The sequence below is a fragment of the Macrobrachium rosenbergii genome, chromosome 5 (genome assembly GCF_040412425.1).
Source record: "Macrobrachium rosenbergii isolate ZJJX-2024 chromosome 5, ASM4041242v1, whole genome shotgun sequence".
In the NCBI taxonomy this organism is placed as follows: domain Eukaryota; kingdom Metazoa; phylum Arthropoda; class Malacostraca; order Decapoda; family Palaemonidae; genus Macrobrachium; species Macrobrachium rosenbergii.
The window spans coordinates 45,044,160-45,057,989 of record NC_089745.1 but is presented as its reverse complement, the minus strand read 5'-3'; positions in this window follow the sequence as shown (position 1 = coordinate 45,057,989).

Genomic DNA, 13,830 nt, shown 5'->3' with positions numbered 1-13,830 from the left:
TATAATATATATATATATATATATATATATATATATATATATATATATATATATATATATATATATATATATATATATATATATATATATATAATGTTTCTATGTATGTATATATGAGTTTGTTCATGCGTGCGCTCTTGCGGTCGTGCGTGTATATGTGTGTGTATGAATGTATATACATATAATTTTGAAAGAGAGAATTCAGTATTGCCGAAGCCTTTAGGTACCTAGACCCACAAACATTATTGAATCTTTGTGGGCAATTTAAACCCAGAAAACTTTCATATGATTGATCTTATTTTATTATGATTTTTAGATCATGATCGGTTATCGTTGAAGGTCACTTTTCATGTTGTTTAGATTAAGTAAGCCTTATGCCAGCACAGGGTATTGGGTATGGGGTGATCTGTAAGTCACTTTCCGTCTTAGTTATGATTTGTATGTTAAGGCTTTAATTCGTCATTCGTTTGTTTTTTTCTATATATTTTTTTAGGGGCATGTTTACCTAAGTGTTTGTGTATGCCTGGATGACTGTATTTTAATAAACAAGCAAATTATGTTTACGCATGCGCAGTGATTTATAGGAAAACCTTGCCATTACTTTGCCTGGTTTATTCTGTTCATGATATTGAAGATAATCAATAACCAGGGAAGAATATAAATATGCATTTTTTTATTATCTAAAAATGTCAGAAAGATATATAATATATATATATATATATATATATATATATATATATATATATATATATATATATATATATATATATATATGCACGTATGTATGTATGTATGTATTTTATTATTATTCAGAAGATAACTCTATTCATATGGAACAAGGGCCATTGACTTGAAATTCAAGCTTCCAAAGAGTATGGTGTTCATTCAAAAGAAGTATAGGAAGGTAAAGGGACATAAAAAGAGGAGCTCATTTATTAGAAAAGAGATAAATTGGCAAATTAATAAGTAAATAAATAAATATTTTTATGCATACATATATTAAAAATAGTTGAAAAAATAGCCGATAATTATTTCTAATCTACAACAAATAATAAGTAAAAAATACGCCGAAGTTTTTTTCGGCGCAATCGAGTTTTCTGTACAGCGTATAATGCTGTATAAAACTCAGCCACGGCCCATGAAACCCATAGCCGCAACCCATGAAAGTTTCAGCCACGGCCCGGTGGTGGCCTGTGTTGTCGGTACCTATAATAGTACCAGACGTACAAGTATGGCTAACTTTAACCTTAAATAAAATAAAAAGCACCGAGGCTAGAGGGCTGCAATTAGGTATGTTTGATGATTGGAGGGTGGATGATCAACATATCAATTTGCAGCCCTCTAGCCTCAGTAGTTTTTAAGATCTGAGCGCGGACAGAAAAAAGTGCGGACGAACAGACAACTAGCCATCTCAATTGTTTTCCTTTACAGAAAACTAAAAGCTAGAAATCGATTTTCTAAAAACCTACAGAGAGAGAGAAAAGAACAAAGGAATTTTTCAAGTATAAATAATAGCAATAATCGATATTTCTAGAGAATTTAGGAAGGCGGAAAGCAGAAGTCCAGACTTATAAAAAATAAAAATCCACCAAAAAAATTGGATTCATAAAAATATCGGATAAATCAGATTGGAAATGACTTCGCTTGTGGATTGGGGTAGGGGTAGGGGCTGGGGAAGTAGGAATGGGGGTGTGGGGTGTGAAGGAGGGTGAATGTAAATGGATCGATGCTGGTATATCCATGACTAATATGAATTGGGTAGGGAGATTGTGGGGTGAGGGGAAAGAATCTGTGGAGGGAACATTGTGGGTGGGTAGGGATTGTTTGTGGGGGAGCAGCAGACTCATCTGTGGGAGTCAAACTTGTCAATGTGAGTGATAAGTTCATGACGTCGTCTTGAGTTCGTGAGTTTTTTTTTGTTGTTGTTGATATATTTATAGAACAATCCATTACCTTGCAATATTCACGCATACGCATGGATGCTTGTTGATTATGAGAAAATATATATAAAATTATATATATATATATATATATATATATATATATATATATATATATATATATATATATATATATATATTTATATATATATATATATAAATAATATATATACATTTATATAAATATACATATATATACATATCTATATATAGACTCATTTATATACATATATATATATATATATATATATATATATATATATATATATATATTCGTATATATATATATATACATTTTTATGGTTTTATGCGAATATTTATTATTTCAAACACTTCTCTGGGTGAAGAATTCACTATTCTACATTACCCAAGACCATGTACCAAAGACTTTTGTAATGCCAAGTATTGTTGTAAGCAGTAGAACTTAAAATAAAAAATATCGACTTGCTAGTCCACAATCGAAAATGTCAAAAACATTGTCATTGTCATTACAAGAGTTTATGTTCTATTTTCGTGCGTCAATCTTTACAGACAGCCTTCTTGATCGATATTTCAGGCTAAATATCCCCGACTCGCTCCTGCTCTAACAAACTGCAAAGGTGTGTAATGAGCTTCCGCTAATGTCCTTTTATGTGACTTGTGACCACCAAGAGTATGTGAACTATGTTGATATTAGATCTCGTGTATAATTTTACCTAAAAAGATTAGGAATACACCTCAGTGAGTTTATGACTAACTAATATGTAGGTTTGTATGTCTGCACTTAGAATAGTTTTTTTGCTTTAGCTTGTGTGTATATTCTTTCTTGCGCAGACGTGTGCGCATAAACAAACTGACAAGGAAGATAATATGATTGATATGTTTGAGTAAGAGTAGGCGTATTATTATAAGGATATGCAATGCAACCACTGAGACATTGCAGTTAGAGGCGGAGGGTAACGAGCATAGAGAACATGCTCTGTATTGAGCATTGCATACTGCAAGAAATCCGTCCTAACAGGGAAACGGGACGGTATAAGAGAGTTAACTTTTTCGGTGACGGGAAGAGTAAGCTTAAATAATTTTGAGTTCCACATTTGATATGAATTCTTAGCACTTTTTTTACCTGGTATTAAGGGTCTATTTCTGTGCTTGATGTATCCATCTGATTTTCTTCAAGTATTATTGTTATTGTTACTAAAAACATGCGAGATTCGCAGGGAAGCCTACGAAAAACACACTTCCATTTTTCACATCTTTCGAAAGCGTTAATTACCGTTATAACTGCAGTCATGGCTTCTGAGCAACACTAGGTTTCCAATTCGAGTTACGATAAAATATCAGTACGATCATCATCTTATGACGATTCCTTTGATATTTAATTCTGTATTTACGACATATATGTTAGGAGGAGTTGTAGAACCTGCAGACATACGGATTATATTATATATATATATATATATATATATATATATATATATATATATATATATATATATATATATATATATATATATATATATACATATAATCTAATTAAGATTGTTCTTGTTGTTTAAAGTAACACACAAAATGGTATCTTTCCCTCATTATAAACTAGAGTATATGAATGCCTCAGGTCTGTATGCGTATTTGTGAACATGAAATACAGAGAGAGAGAGAGAGAGAGAGAGAGAGAGAGAGAGAGAGAGAGAGAGAGAGGGTGCCAGTAAAAGGAGAGAAAGGGAAGAAAGGTCACAAAAATGCAAGGTAACTAAAAGGATACAGAGAGAGAGAGAGAGAGAGAGAGAGAGAGAGAGAGAGAGAGAGAGAGAGAGAGAGAGAGAGAGGGTGCCAGAAAAAGGAGAGAAGGGAAGAAAGGTCACAAAAATGAAAGGCAAATAATAGAGAGAGAGAGAGAGAGAGAGAGAGAGAGAGAGAGAGAGAGAGAGAGAGAGAGAGAGGTGCCAGTCAAAAGAAAGAAAGGGAAGAAAGGTCACAAAAATGAAAGGCAAATAATAGGGGAGAGAGAGAGAGAGAGAGAGAGAGAGAGAGAGAGAGAGAGAGAGAGAGAGAGAGAGAGAGAGAGACGGAGACGATATACAGGGTACCAGTAAAAAGAGAGAAAGGGAAGAAAAGTCACAAATATGCAAGGCAAATAAAAGGATACAGAGAGAGAGAGAGAGAGAGAGAGAGAGAGAGAGAGAGAGAGAGAGAGAGAGAGAGATGACCTTGCCATCACGTACCTCTAATATATCACCCCCAGCCGGCATCTTCAATCACTACCACCGCACTGCCTGGCGCTTCGGTGCCCTTCCAGAGCTAATGTTTTTGTTTTCCCTCCTGAAGCAGGACGCTCTATAACGAAGGCGAAGCAGGGAATCATTCTTTTTCAGTTATCGTGTTTGTTTTAGTAGGCTTCGTTACTCATATGTTTGTTGCGCTTTGGTTTGTTTCCTCTTCCAGTTCTGTTCTACAAGTTTCAAGAGAGGAAGCTTCGTGTTTGTATCTCGTTGCTCGTTAAAGAGAGCCGTTGGGAGATTGTTTTGTTTTCTCTTTAGGATATCGATTGCTGGAGAAGATTTGGTTAAGAATCGTGCTTTGTGGGAGGATCCTACGTGTTGAGAGACGTTTTGAAGGCAAGGGTTTGTTCCATTTTAGAAGAGATTGACAGTTCCTCTCTCTCTCTCTCTCTCTCTCTCTCTCTCTCTCTCTCTCTCTCTCTCTCTCTCTCTCTCTCTCTCTCTCTCTTGTATACAAAATTCTTACACTTTGCGAGCTCTGAAGAAGAATTGTCAAACCATTAGATGAAATACAACATTGAAATCTGTTTTGTGAGTAATTAATTTTGGAGGGTAAATATAATTTTTTTATAGGGACAGAATTCTTTATTTATAGGACACTTTCCTTCAAGATTTGGATGTGTCATTTTTTTTTTAATTTGAAAGATCCCTTTTGTTATTTAAACAGGCAAAATCCATCGACGGGTCTCAACAGAAAATAATAAGAAACTTCAAAGACGCCTTTGAAGCTTGGCTTCCTTCGGTGTCCCTTGAGTCGCCAAGTGATTTCTTTTGAGTAGAGGACTGTGGGATGGGCAACATGATGTCCTTGCCTAGCCCGGGTTCGAAGAAAGCAAGAAAAAAAAAGAAAATGAATGAATGAAGGAACGAAGGAAGGAAGGAGTGGTTTGATGGGTTAGGTGATAAGCCTTAACCATGGAGGGAGCTTTAGTTATTTATCATGAATAACAGAAGCATTTAGAAAATTCTAAAGCATAGTAGCTGAAGGAAAGGGACCTCAAATAAACTACGTAATCCGAGAATCACTTATTTCCACTTAGTAAATCTGGGATGAGGTACCTGGCGGGTGTTACGAAGCCAACTGAAAAGAGGAAGAAGAATTTTTGTGGAAATTCAAATGCAGAGATCATTAATTTGTTGTTTTATGTTTTGACAATCTTTCTTAATTCTCATATCAAATTTTTGAACTCGGTATATTCCCATGAGGTTAGAATAATCAATTTATGTCACTCAATGACCTAATATGGTATCCAGTACACCATCTTGGAATGTTGACCAAACTTAATTTGGAATAGTTAATTTAATTGTGCTCATGAAAATTGTGAATAATCTGTTTTGTAGTTAATAAGATTATTCTGAAAATTCTGACCCTGACGTTGGGTAATATGGACTCACTTTTGGAGTATTTTCAGCATAATTTCGAAAATTTGAGCCAGGGTACCTATTCTTATTAGATCTTTGGTTTCTGTAGACTCTATGAGTTAAAGAGTTTTTGTTTTTTTTAATTTTGAATGACTTTAGGTCTTCAGAATTTTTTTTTTTTTAAATAAACCCTTGCTATCCGAAGACGGGACTGATTGACAGTATTCCCGTATCCCAATTTGGGTGTTTGAGCAAAATGGGATAAAAGCAAAGGTAAAATGGGATTTTATCTTTGCTGACCTTTTCCGATCATTCTTTTAAGACAGCACCATTTCTTATCAACGTCTGGGAAAAGGAAATTTATTGATGCTGGAAAGAACTGTGTAATCACTGTAAAATAAAAAAACTGGTGATTAACTCAAACAGCAGTTAAAAAATAAGAGCAGATACCTTTCAGCTACTGATTGGTTTAAAAAGGAGCATGGTTTCTAATCTGACCTGAAAATGTAGCTGACTGCACCTGAAGGATTTATCAAAAAGATTAGCACCAATTCTTAGTTGTTTTCACTATGGCAGTTCCTCAGTAAATCGCATTAAAAAGCTATGTGCTGTGTAAAGTTGCTAGTGCTGATATCACGAGGGCTAAGATATTCCCTTGTGTTGGTAAAACAACTGACAAAGGAAGATAGTTCTTCAGCAAATAACAAATACGACCAAAGGATCTATTTTGGAAAGAGGATGTGAATCTAGAATGGCAGGTGTGACTCACCTAAAGCACAACGTTGTTTATTCGTTTTCGCAATATTTCACCAACATTGAAACGCTAATGTATGCCGTATTACAAACAAAGAAGACAATGAGATCAAATTTACTCTAAATCTAATTGACGTAGCTAAATTTGGGACGTATCATCTAAGGAGCATGAAAATGCTCCGCCCTTAAAGTCTCGAAGTTAAAAAATTATTGACAGGTGTGTGATTTAAATTATTTTAAATATTTATGTTAAACTGCATGTCATATGTGTACTAAAACACACCAGTGGTCTGTGAAGTCACTGTACGCCAAACATGATTATTGAAACACTAACTGAAGCTCTTCTCATGCTCACTTAGTTTTAAAATTGAGATTGTGTGGACATAACTTGAAGAAACGTATTTGCAACCCGTAACAGATCATACAAGTAAATTTACTGTCTTTGTAGAGTAACTGTATTTAGTTGTATTTGGTCATCGTGCTAGCATCTGAAAGTCGAAAGTTGAAAGAACTATAGCATTTCAGTGTACTGTAGATTTTGTTTTCGGTATTAAACGAAGAAAGCTTTAACACAATCCAAATTGTCAAGAAGAGTAAAAAACGCGCTGCAGAAATTTGGATGGTGGTTTAGATATTAACTGCTGGATTTTCGTGGCAAATTCCTGCTGAAATTTGGATAATCCTGTTTGCCAGAGGCCTTCAAAACCCAATGATCCTACTGAACATTTGAATGGTTTTTGAGGAAACTGACAACAGTAACCGCTTGTTGCTCCGTTGACTTGTTACCTGAGTGTTGTTGCTCTTGATTGATTGACGTCGTATAGTGTTAACTCTTTATCGACAAAATCAGGGATCTTTGCACACAGAATGACATTCCATCCTAGATCATCTAAGCAACAAAATATACCGAGTGTCTTTCACATTTCAGTGACATCATTCACATGGGCTGGAAGAGATCATCTTTACCTCTCAAGTACCGTATTGTTGGTGTGCCAACGTTCAAAGGTAACACCATCATGCAACATTGCTCTCAAATTTGCTGTTGTCAGAGGTAAGGCGAAATATCACGAAGGTAAATATTTCCAGCCTATGAAGAACCTGCAATGAATGTGAGCTACTGCTCGCCATTAAAGTGAAAGAGTCATCTCAGGACAGCCCAGCTACTCTGTCCACGCTGGAACAGGAAGACGTGAAAATTGCTGAGCAGTGACAACTAGCATCCAGGTGAAAGTGATTTGAGTATTGAGCGAGGCTTTGGCATGCTGGAAAACAGTCGTAACATGTAAAAGTAATGTACTGAGATAAAATGATTCTCTTTATGGCAACAGGTGAAGGTTTTATGAACACTAGGAGCTGGAATAGAATGCAAAAGAAGTTTTCCAGTCTCTGGAACGCTGGACGACAAGACGTTTTCTAGTCTCTGGAACAACTGGCCGCAAACCACTCGACAGTTACCTGTTGCGAGATTTGAAGTTTGATTTAATTGATGCCGAGCGTATGCTGAATTTTGTAATGGGCCTCAGCCCTTGAAATAATTATATCTTTATGAAAAATACTCATTAGTTCTCGTCCTCTGGCGAAATTAAATCTATATTTTTCTGTCTCCCCGAGTCACATTCTTATCAATATCATACCTTTCATTTCATCATTTATTTTAGCTTCAGTGTTGTATCACTTTATGGGGAGGAGGTTGGCGTGAACTTCATTTTATTATCATGAAATCAGAGTTTGTATTGCTATAAAATTAATTAAGATCTTTCGTACAGCTGTTGTGGCCTAGATGAGGAGAGATAAGAATATAATGCTCCCCTGCAGTGTACCGTGAAGTCTCTCTCTCTCTCTCTCTCTCTCTCTCTCTCTCTCTCTCTCTCTCTCTCTCTCTCTCTCTCATGTTTACATATCACGTGCTATTACGTTTGGTGTCATATACAGTAAACATACGAATAATTGAGCACGATCAGGCACACTCAAACACTTACCAGGCAACGTCATTAAATGTCATTTTCCATAATAGTGACTAAATAAATTTTTTCCTGAAATAAATATCACTGGTTCCTCCCCCACCTCTCTCTCTCTCTCTCTCTCTCTCTCTCTCTCTCTCTCTCTCTCTCTCTCTCTCTCTCTCTCTCTCTCTCCCCATATAGCAGTTCCACTGAAGGATAATATTTTCTTAGTCGTACTGCAGCCACCAAGCTTTTTTTTCTTCAACTATCTCTTCTCGCCTGTCCCATTTACATTCTCTCTTTATCTTCAGAATGCTCCCACCTAACCTCTCTCTCTCTCTCTCTCTCTCTCTCTCTCTCTCTCTCTCTCTCTCTCTCTCTCTCTCTCTCTCTCTCTATACTGGACCCAAATTCACCTCCTCACCCTCTTTGCTATCAGCCTTCCGTCCCACATGCCTGCATGAATTCACACCCACTCCTTTTCATATCTTTTCTTCCAGTGGCGTCAGTCACCCTCTCTCTCTCTCTCTCTCTCTCTCTCTTTCCTTTTCTGTTCGTTCTGTGCATACCCTACATTTTCTGAGTTTTGTCTTTCTCTACTAATAATTCTCTCTCTCTCTCTCTCTCTCTCTCTCTCTCTCTCTCTCTCTCTCTCTCTCTCTCTCTCTCTCTCTCTCTCTTCTATTCGTTCTGTGCATATCCTGCTTTTTCTTAGTTTTGTCTTTCATTTTTAATCATTCTCTCTCTCTCTCTCTCTCTCTCTCTTCTATTCGTTCTGTGCATACCCTGCTTTTTCTTAGTTTTGTCTTTCATTTTTAATCATTCTCTCTCTCTCTCTCTCTCTCTCTCTCTCTCTCTCTCTCTCTCTCTCTCTCTCTCTCTCTCTCTCTCTCTCTCTCTCTCTCTCTCTCTCTCTCTCTCTCTCTCTCTCTCTCTCTCTCTCTTCTATTCGTTCTGTGCATACCCTGCTTTTTCTTAGTTTTGTCTTTCATTTTTAATCATTCTCTCTCTCTCTCTCTCTCTCTCTCTCTCTCTCTCTCTCTCTCTCTCTCTCTCTCTCTCTCTCTCTTTATTCCCCACCTTTCATTAATGAAGTCGTCATTGTCCGAAGCGAAAGCCGAGCAAGACAGTGGGTCCTGCGGAGATGTCACGTAAAGACACAGCGTGCCAGCATCCAATAAAGTTATCAGGTCATTGAGACACCTCGGCCCTGTTTGATACCGGGCTCCCTGATGACACTGGAAGTACATATATATATATAAAACGACGACGGCGATATCGAACCTGACGATCGCCCCTCGGCCTCGTGGACCCCCGCCCGAGATACCACAGGATCTGTTGGGTTTACGGCTTCATAAAGAGCTGGGCATTAGGTATAAACAAGGCACCGGGTGGACAGATAGTCTCGACCTTCTCGTGTCGTTTCCCCGGGAATCGGGTAATTAATGTCCGGGAGAGAATTATCAGGTTGGCCGCGTAATATTATCCCAAATGTGGAGGCGTGGCGCGACAGTTTTGCCGTGTCACCGTTGGGTGATCACTTGTTGGGAACAATGATATCACTCGGGACTTAGTTGACACCAGGTGCTTTATGCGCTCCCCCTCTCTCTCTCTCTCTCTCTCTCTCTCTCTCTCTCTCTCTCTCTCTCTCTCTCTCCGCGTGTAACTGTATTACAAGTGTTATGTGTGGAAATGAAAGTGTAGAATGTATCAAGGAATTATTGTTAAATAATTTTGTTTATTTCTTTCAGTTTATCTTTAAATAGAACATTATGTTTTTACTATAAATCGTCTTCATGGTAGGAATCTCAGATTTTTATACAAATTCTTGTTTTTAAATACATTTACCATTATTCATTTTCTTAGCTGAGTTTTGCTGAGTTTTAGTGGAGAGAATTGATTAGTTCTTAGGAAAGTGTATATCTTTACTCGTCTTGAACAAATATACGAAAGTGCTCCCTATTCTTTATTGCACTACAGGTGTTGTCTTTCTCAGCTGACTTCAACCCTAACAGTAGGTCTTTATGAACTACACACCTATTAGTCGAGGGTCTTGATGCCGGAGATGTCACTGCATAGTACAATTAGAGGCCTCATATCGTTTATGAAGTTATGGAATGTGATTAAATGTCCGCCTTTTTTCATATTCATGATTAAGAAATAATTTTGAAATATCCAACCACTGAGTATTTATTTCATTCTATTTATTTTTAATTCCACGTACTGTTTTTCTATTTATAAAATGCCTCCTAATAAATCTTCTGCACATTGTCCCATCTGGAACACTTATCTTCGCTTTATTAGCCACTTCCACCATGAATCCTGTATTTCCCTTGAGACATACCTATTCAGCTGCTTCGTTCACCCAGCATTTCACTCTTCATTATGGCGCTTCAGGTTTACCCATTCCCCTGCTCTATTCAGGCTGCACATCTATTTTTACTTTGCTACTTATTGTACACGCAATCAGCTGTCCGTTTCACCTCTGTTCTCCTTATGGCACCTCGAGTTCACTTACTTAGGTGTTCTATTCAGCCAGGACTCCCGCATCCTTAATGGCACCTATAGAGGTTACCTACTCAGCTACTCCATTTACTGAGACATTTCTGTTCCCCCATGACACCCAAGTTCGCCTATTCAGCTGTTTCATTCATACAGCACTTCTGTTTCCACCTTGGCACCACAAGCCGATCTGTTCAACTGCTCTCTTCACCCAGCACACCTCTGTTTTCCATATGGGAGCTCAAGTTCACCTACTCAATTGCTCCATTCACGTAGCACATCCATTTCCAATTCGATACCTTTAATTCACCTACTCAATGCCTCTGTTCACCAAGCTTCCTGTTCACCCTATGGCAACTCATAATTACTTACTCATCTTTTCCTCTTACTCAGGACCTCAGTTTCCTCTGTGGCACCTCAGCTTTCCCCTTTTCAGCTGCTCCTTGCACCTAACACCTGCATTTCCCCTATGACACCTTGAGTTCACCTGTTCAAGTGATCCATGCACCCAGGACCTTTATTTCCACTATGGCACCTCAATTCTATCTGTTCAGCTACTCCGTTCACCCAGCACCTATACTCTGTGGCACCAAGATCCCTCCTACTCAGGTGCACCATTCATGCAGCAGTTCTGTTTGCCCTGTTACACTTCGAATTTACTTATTCAGCAACTCCAGTCACCTAAATCTCTATTTACCATAGGATACCTCTTGTTCACCTGCTTCTGTCACCCAGCACTTCTGTTTCCCATATGGCACCCACTGATCTGCTATGTTTACACAGGATTTCTATTTCCCTATGGCACTTCGAGGTGACCTATTCGGATGTTTTTTTCACTGGGCGCTACTCTGTTTCTACTATAGCATCTCAAGTTCACCTACTCGGCTGTTCCATTTACCTAGCACCTCAATTTACCCTGTGGCACCTCTAGTTTACGTAGCGGCTTCATTAACTAAGCAACTCTTATTTCCCTCATGCCACCTCAAGTTTAGCTAGTCTGTTGCTCTGTTCCCCCACCGCCTATATTTTCACTCAGACACATCATGTTCACCTACTCAGCTGCTTCGTTGACCAAGCACTTTTCTTTCCCCATGGGACCTCCAGTTCACCTACATAGCTACTCAGTTCATCCAGTATTTCCATTTCCCCTATGGCACCTCGATTCCACCTACTCAACCAGGTCAAGAATTTTCCTTAGGAAATAATTGCTTTCAGAACTACTATGTAGTTAGTGCCATGTTCACTATTGCGTAGGACATTAATCTAATGGAAGTATCTGATTCCTGATTTTGTAATAAGTACACAGAGGATTGAAATCGTCTTATACGATTCCCAGAATTTCATTTTATGGTGGTACGACTACTATAAATGTGGTATTAGTAAAAAACGTTTAACATGACTAGGAAACTTGCCAAGAACAGTATGTAGCTATTTAAAAAACAGCTAAGAGGTTGAAATGGTAGTAAACAGTAAGTATTACAATTTGATGGCAAAGGTAACTTAAGTAACTGAATTACAACACAGGAGCCTGCTGATTCACTATAATAATGCATCATCTCTTAAAAACATTAACATCTGTCCCATCCAAAGAAAGGAATGAACACCTTTATCTAATACCTCAGTAAGGTTAGTGATAATTCTCTGTAAGAGGAACATTATTCATTAGCCGAGGAGGCTCGGCCACTTTGGTCAGGTTTAGAGTTTGAAGTTTTCATTTTTGAATTCAGACTAATGGATGTTAGCCAGTCGGGTAAATAGTTCGGTTATAGTTGTTCTAAATCATAACTACTTGTGCTTTTGAAAGGGAAACCGCCACCTTTACTGTAGTAGGAGTGTTCACAACGTAAGGCAGCGCTATAGAGTATACATTTAATTTGTTGCGATACTGTAACTTTGGGTCTGATGTAATACCGAAGATTCTTGGAATTTTCAGACGTGGCGTTGTCAGTGAACAGTTCCATTTGAAGGGGAGAAGCAATAATCTTCAGGGTGACCCTAGAAGATCAAAATTTTTTGGCAATTCATAGAATCGCGACAAAAATGTGATAACTTAGGATGGCTATTGACGGCTTCTTACAGATTACTGATGTGACAAATTACTGACATGTTTGTCCAAGGACATCCTTAGTTTTATTAGTGCTCAGGAAGGCATGGTGATTTAAAGCTCTCTTCTCTATTTTTTTTTTTTTATAGAAAAGACGTCATAGCTACTGTGCTCTATGTAAATCACTCTGGCGATCTTATCACTCGCGCACTCGCCGTAACTTACTTTAATGAAAGTACGTGAAACTATTTCACCACAACTATCAGCAGATAGCATGCATTTACCCCAGGAAATATGGTACCTTAATAAAATACCTGATAACTGAAAGTATAACGACAAGGTACAGAGTGATATAAACGCTCAGACATACGCTGCTAGAGACTAATTGGCATGCACAGTCCACAGATATATATCGGTGTAATATATTGCAGTATTAATAGTTTATTGTATTATTAAACCACGCGAAGTATTTTATGGGCAAAATATCATTCACCTTTCATTCTCCTACCACTTTTTTTCTACCCTTACACCATTAGGTAAAAGCCGGCACTTTGGAGACCACTTTCCTTTGCAAGTGCATAAGGGAGAGAGGAAGAAAGTATTTTGTGCGGCAAAGTAAAACAGACACCGCGGGCCCTCTGGTGAAAAATGCTGCCTACAAAAGTTTTACCAGATGCTTCTGCCACCCTAACATTTTCCAGAACCCCTGTACCCCCTCCCTACCAACCCCCACCGTCCTCCACCCCTTCCCCTATCTCTCCCCCCCACTCTCTCTCTCTCTTTCTCTCTCTCTCTCTCTCTCTCCCTGGCTCTCTTTTGTATCCAACATCCATGAATATCTGCTCCCAATTCTGCTATGATTATATGGGCGATTTCAAATTTGAGACAACCCCATTTGTTACGCTCGCTTTGAAAAAAATGTGCCTTTAGGACCAAGGGTGCCACAGAGAGACGAAGGGGGGTCACGTCTCAAGGGTGTTTTGTTGATATCCTTCCTTTTCCTCTTCTTTCTCATGGTCGTAACC